Genomic DNA, 6,661 nt, shown 5'->3' on the forward strand with positions numbered 1-6,661 from the left:
GACTCCATATATCCAATTTTGAATCCTAAATGCTGCTGCACCAAATGTAGTGGAGAAACTGTTTAACATGCTTGTTAGGGTCTCTCTTGCCTTCCCCCAAACCATCCAAGCAACATAAACAGATAATCTTTAATGGCCTATGGACATCCGGACCTTATACATGTTATTAGCAGAGGTTCAGGACCTAAGCTACTCAGCTCCCATCTTAGTCTTTGTAGCTGGCTGATCCTCTGCTCAGGCTCAGCCATAGTAGTTTTGAGTCTTTTGCCCCAGGCTCCCCTCCAGGAGCCCCCACACCTAAGCAATTTTACTGCTCCCAGCAGTTCAGCTCACTCCTGGAGTGATTTCAGAGCCCAATTTGAAGTCTCCTTGTCTCTAGTCACTGGCAGCACTTCCCAGGTCCCAATGCAGGTTTCAGACTGGAAGAAGCCCTCTAGAGCCTTCGCTCATATCAAGTTTGGCATGCCAATCTGCCCCAGACAAGGATGGGGGCACATGGTAAAAAAAAGATTAGCAACTGCCTAAGACTGAGCTTCCTCTTGCTATGGGAGCTCATTAGCAAACCTGGCTCCCTATTTGGTGACCAGTCTCACCCTGTTCTCCCCCTCCCTATTCTGTGGCCAGTCTCACCCTTTTTAAGGTCCACTTCTCTGGGTGGAGCATGTTCTGCAGGCGTGCCTAATTGGTGCTGCCTGAGTGCAAGAATGCTTCAGACTTTCAACTCATGGGACAGGGGCATGTCCCATCACAGTCTTCCTCTCCCTTCCCTTTCTGCAGCTGAACCTTGACTCCCACCCAGAGTGTTGAAAGGGCCTCCTCTGAGTACTATTGGGTTATCCGGGAGAGGGGGCGGGCGGAAGCCCGCCCCATGCTAACGGATCCCCCCCCAGCCTAAGGGGAGGATCCACAGGGCCACGGAAACCCACTAAGTGCGGGGGACAACTAATAAAAGAACAGGGACAGGAGTGAGGTCAAAGGGTCATAAGGAGGGAGCCTGATGGGGACACCGAGCAGAGAGGACAGCGCCCACTGCTCCTCGCGTCAAGGGAGCCAGCGGACGCCGCCCAGAGGAACTCCGCCCGAGACGTGAGCGGACGAGGCCCCACAGTCGCAGGAGTCTCCGTCGGCCAACCTCCTCTCCCTGGTCGCGTGGATGGCCTTTTAGCCAGGGCGAGGAGGAGGTTGACCAGGAGGTCCCGCGACTTTGTGGGGCCACGGATAGGAGTGCATGGATAAGGAGGTGAGGGGAAAAGTGCAGCCAGAAACGTAACAGAATGTCGGTGAGGAGCCGGTATAGGGGCTGCAACCTGGCGACTCTAGGTAAACATGCGCCAGGGTCTCCTCACGCCGCAGAAGGGGCAGGTGTCCGGGACAGGGTGAACGTGCTCACGGCCCGTGAAGGAGCCGCCAGCTGATATCCCGGCGGGCCTCGGGACCAGGGTGGAGTACAGGCTGGCCCTCACCCTCCACAGGTGGCAGAGGTCCCGCCACTTGGTGTCGGGCGGGACACGAGGGTGAGGAAGTGAACGGTATGGAGCACGGAGTTGTTTCCTTGGCGCGGTTTGGAAACGGACCGGCTGCAGATCGTGCAGCCGGCTGGCGGAGAAGGGGCGGGGGGGCCGGTCGGGTCCACGGGCAGGGGCCCGGCGAAGAGGTCCGGAGGGCTCGGGGTGGGGTGGGTGGGGCGTGCCCTCACGCAGGACCCGGTCGAGGTAAGCCCGAGCAGCGGCCTTCACCTCCTGTAGTACGCGCCGGGGAGTACAAGGTCTGGAGAGCCCCATCCGCAGGGGATCCAGCCAGTCTCCCCGGTCGTAGTCCAGGAGGTCTCCGACCCTGGTGGCATCTGCCAGGACCAACCTCTGGCGCACCACGGGGGACTCCGCCACCTGCACACGGAGCTGAGGGTTGTGTAGCAGGGTCTGCCCCTCGGTGGCCGCCACGGACCTGGTCGCAGAGAAGAGCTTCCAGGTTCGGAGGAGGTCCTGGTAGAAGACCGGCAGCCCAGAGAGGTCTCGCGGAAGGCCTCGAGATAAAGGAGCTGCCGGTCGGCGGCGCAGGAAGGCGGCGCCAGGGCTCTCCATGCCGGACTACCCGCACCATAAAGGAGCCTCTGCAGTGCCTGGAGGCGGAAGACGTGGACCTGAGTGCGGAGGCACTTCAGGCCCTGCCCTCCCTCCTCCAGGGGCAGGTGGAGTACCCCTGCAGGGACCCAGTGCAGTCCTGGCCAAAAGAACTCCAGCACCACCCTCCGGAGATCGGTCAGGAACACGGGACCAGGGTGTTGAGCCGGTACCAGAGCATGGACAGGACCAGTTGATTGAGCACCAGTGCCCTCCCTCGGAGGGAAAGGCACCGGAGGAGTCCTGTCCATTTCCGGAGCCGCTCCGCCACCCTGCCCTGCAAACCTTGCCAGTTCTCCGGCGGAGAGGGATGCGTGGCAGAAAGGTAAACGCCGAGATAGAGCAGCGGACCCACCGGATGGCCTGAAGCGGGTGGGAGGGAGCTCGCCTGCCACCCGTCCCGACCACCAGGCCAGAGCTCTTGACCCAGTTGACCGGGCGGAGGAGGCCGAGTACACGGCTTGGCAGGCCTCCACCCGCGCCAAGTCGCCCGGGTCCTGGACCACGAGGAGCACATCGTCGGCGTACGCCGACAGGACCAGCCGCAGCTCCGGCTCCCGAAGCACCAACCCCGTCAACCTCCTGCGGAGGGCCTCCTCTGAGTAGGTGCTGAGCTTCATCATCCCTGCCCAGTTTACCCCCACAGGAGTGCTGAAGAACTCCTGAGTCCTAGGGCATTTACATGGCCTTGTAACCCACCCACTTGTCACTAACTCTCCTTCTATGCAGAGATCTACATTATACTCCATTCATCTTCAGGTGCAATAAGAACTGATTAGAATAAACTCAGTGGGCAGATTTAGATCTGTATCTGGGAATACTGATGACAAAAACCTCAGTGTAAAAGACAAACAAATCCAATAACTGTGTATATCAGATAGGGGAGAAAGCAGGTACAGATGAAAAAGCAAAGAACCCTGCAGGCATTTAACTGCACAGATTACATGTCAAAAGGCTTTGGCTACACTTGTTGCACTTCAAAGCGCCAGCGCTGGGAGAGCTCTCCCAGCGCTGTCACACTGGCGCGCTGCAGCGCTGCAAATTTGCAAGTGTAGCCAAGGATCAGTGTATTGTGAATACACACAGGAAAAAGTATTCACTCCTGCCAGCCCCCGTGCATCAAAACTTCTGCACCAGTGCTGTGCTGAATCTGGGGCCTGACCCTGCACAGCCTTACTTACATAAGTAATACTTACTCATCCCAGTACTCCCTTTGGCTTCAGTGAGTCTACTCACAGAATTCAGCATTACTTACAATTGTTAGCTTTTGCAAGATCAGCTCCCTGGTTTCCATACTACATAGAAATAGTTCCAGACTCTCATAGTGACGTAGCATTAAAATGAAAATGTATGAGATTACCAACTGGATGCATTAAATATACCTCATAAATGTCTCTACAGCTTCTAGTGAAACAACTGCTTATAAAACAACTATACAACTGTAAACCTGGGCCTGTCACTCATCCATCTGTTACCTGGGTTCTTGCATTTATGTTTGCCACATTTAAAAGAGAAAGGCCCAGTTTAGTTAGTTTTCAATCCACACTACAAAGACAGATCTCAAGAGAGCTGGAAAGCTGCTCTCTGGGGAATAAAGATTAAAGAGCCAAGGCTGGCGTTGAAGCTAGGACTCCCCTCACAGCAAGTTGCCTTTTATGCTTTTAAACAAAAAGTAATGTAATGCCAGCCTATTTGATAACTGGGATTGGTGGGCAGAGCCCATGGGAATAAAAGGACCTGCCTGCTCAGGTGAGAGGGAGGCCAAACCTGACAGTGAATACACAGCACAGGTACAGGATGTACATGTGTCCACACCCTATTGTAATAATCTTTGTACAAGGCATATCTTAAGTATCATTTGAAAACCCATAATTTGCTGGTCAATATTGTCCCTGAAGCCCTTTCACACACACACCCCCCCTTCCAGGGAAGAGCTGAGAAAGTAAAAACAGGAAATCAGCTGTTGCCACCAGCTAATTAAACAACATATGCACAAGCCTTGTTAGACACAAAAATCCAATTCTATTCTTTAAAAAAAAAAAGTAAATTTTATTTTTTAAGAAAAAGAAAATACATCTGGGAACTCAGGCTATTGCTAGATTTTAAAAGAGCAGCTACAAAGATTAATCACCAAGAATAGCTTTCTTGAGGTACAGATTAAAGGTTACAAGCAAAACAAAAGCACCTGGGGTTAACACAGAGGAATCCACAAGCCATAAAGAAATAAAAGGGATAAACCTAATTGTGTCTTCCTAAACATTTCCTGGTCTATTTATAGATCTGGGGTTTTAAATAAGTAGTTTCTAGATATAATACTAATGATTTTTTCATACCTGGCCTAAGCTTCCCATAGCACAGCTGCTGCCCCATCCGCCTCTCCCCAGGAGAACAACAGACAGACAGATAAAAGAAAAGTCTTTTCTTCATTTTAAAAAGTTGCAGCCTTCCCATTGTCTCTTTTGGCCAGGTGTCCACTCACTTCCTTTACCTATGCATAGCAGTGAGACTTTTTGAGCCTTTACAGATAGAGCAATTAGAGAACAGCTACTAAAAGGGATTTTATAGCTACTGGCTGGGTGAGTGTCCATAAAAGGGAGCAGCTACCCCTTCCCTTCATTTATCACACCTTAGGTGCTAACTTTGCCTTTTCACCTTTAGCCTCAGGCTACTGCTGAACATTTGGAAGGAAGTTGCATTTGCATTCTGGGGAAGAAAGAGGGAGGTGAGTTTGGCTGTGCACTTTTACTTTTGGAAACATAGCCGAACTAGCTGCTTTGGAAAGTGGGATCCCTGTCTCCTGGATTTAATAATTCCCTTGGTTTACAGTCTTGGTCTGAACCCTGTGGGGGACTGTTCTTTTAATCCACTTCCCATCCCGCCATTCCTCCCCTCCCCTGCATTATTTCTTCCATTTTTTTCCTACTCCCAGCCACACCAAAAAAAACCCTTAGATCCCACATGCCACTAAAAACAAAACAAATGGTTCGTTAACATATAGAAATGGAAATTCAGTTACAATTTTACCACTAAAAGAATAAAACAAATCTTGCCTAAACCATGTAAAAATTACTTTAACTCTTGTTATAATAGACATCACAGCTTTTTTATATTCTTTGCTTACATTTAAGTATAAAAACCTTTATTTAATAAAAAACAAAACCTTGCTTTACATTGCTGAACTTCTATTTATGACAAACTGCTGTCATGTGTATATCACAGGGAACGTCAAAATAAATTACACCAGGGGTTTTGCTTTAAAAGGTGCAGACTTTGTTTAATGATTATTAAAAGTATGTTGTTTTTTAAAAACCTGGAATTTTTTAAATTGCTTAAACACTGTTTTTAGAACTTTGAAACCTACAATTCAAGTTAGTTATATGTCAGGATTATTGTTGGTTTTCTTAAACTTTTAATGGAAAACTTGCTTACAGCACTAGGTTTTTGACATAAATTGTAAAAAGAGGCTCAAACTAAGTGATCAATAATAAGGTCAATTTTTAAACAGCAGGTGTAGCAAAATTTGCATTTTGTTTCCCTGCAAATTACCATAGTCTGTTTCCCCCCCCACACACACACACACACACAATCCCACCCACAACAAAGTACATTTTACTCACACCCACTTTATGGCAGCGGGTTCTGCAGGACTCACAGGATCCCATTCTCACTGCAGGGCTCTACCTTGGTCCCTATTTATCCTTCTTGATGCTGACGCTGATGATTTTCTGTGTTTATTCCAATAGCACCTGCAGTGTACAAGGCCCTTTAGATCAGAACATGGAAAGGACACGGTCTCTGTCCAAACAAGATGTGCTCAGAGCAGGGCCACAGGGGAAAGGTACAAATGTCTTACCTCACTTCTCTGCTCCCCTGGTCCATGGAACTGTGCCTGACATAAGCCAGAGCAGCCTCAGTGTTACTCTGACTCGGAGCTGCCTCCTGTAGACCCCTGCATATCACTTGTGCACAGCATGCTCCCAACATACCCTGTATGCCAAAGGCTGTGAGCGGGGTTGGTGTACAAAGCAATACCACGAGTAAGACTAAGCTGCTGAAGCTGTGAAGGCTACAAGTCCTGCTGCCAGTTCTGACATCCTCCTGCACTTCACACAGTTGCTGTCAATCCCCATTAGATCCTTTTTTCCTCTTGTATTTCAGTGAGCAAAACGAAATGGGCACATCATCATCACAAGCAACTGCTATCATTAGCAGCAAGGAAGCAAGACTAATAACATAGCCCAGCACCCTTTCTCCTGAGGATGGAGGTACTTGCTGCCCTGTATCTCCATGGCCCCGGCCTGCCTCCCTGCACACTGAACCCATATACCAAGCACTCCCCTCCCTACTACATCAGAGATCTGCAATTAGCAACCAGAGTTCCAGACAAACAGCTCAGCTCAACTGGGCAAAGAAGGGGTGAGGAATAGAGGGCTGGGCATGGGAGAGAGGAAGAGAGACAGTAAGAAGTGGATAAAATGAAAGTGTAAATGAGGGGAATGAGAAACAGCATGAACAAGAATGGGTTTGTGTAGAGGACAACA

The 6,661-nt window shown here is 49.8% G+C and overlaps 1 long non-coding RNA gene across 1 annotated transcript; it reads left to right on the forward strand.

Moving 5' to 3' along the window:
- The first annotated feature begins 4,756 nt into the window (after positions 1 to 4,756).
- LOC120371003 lies at positions 4,757 to 6,661 on the forward strand. The gene is made up of 3 exons (XR_005584101.1): positions 4,757 to 4,842; positions 5,864 to 5,958; positions 6,279 to 6,661. It is a non-coding gene; the product is annotated as an uncharacterized LOC120371003 (long non-coding RNA).

This window comes from Mauremys reevesii, linkage group 8, assembly GCF_016161935.1.
Source record: "Mauremys reevesii isolate NIE-2019 linkage group 8, ASM1616193v1, whole genome shotgun sequence".
Classification (NCBI taxonomy): Eukaryota; Metazoa; Chordata; order Testudines; family Geoemydidae; genus Mauremys; species Mauremys reevesii.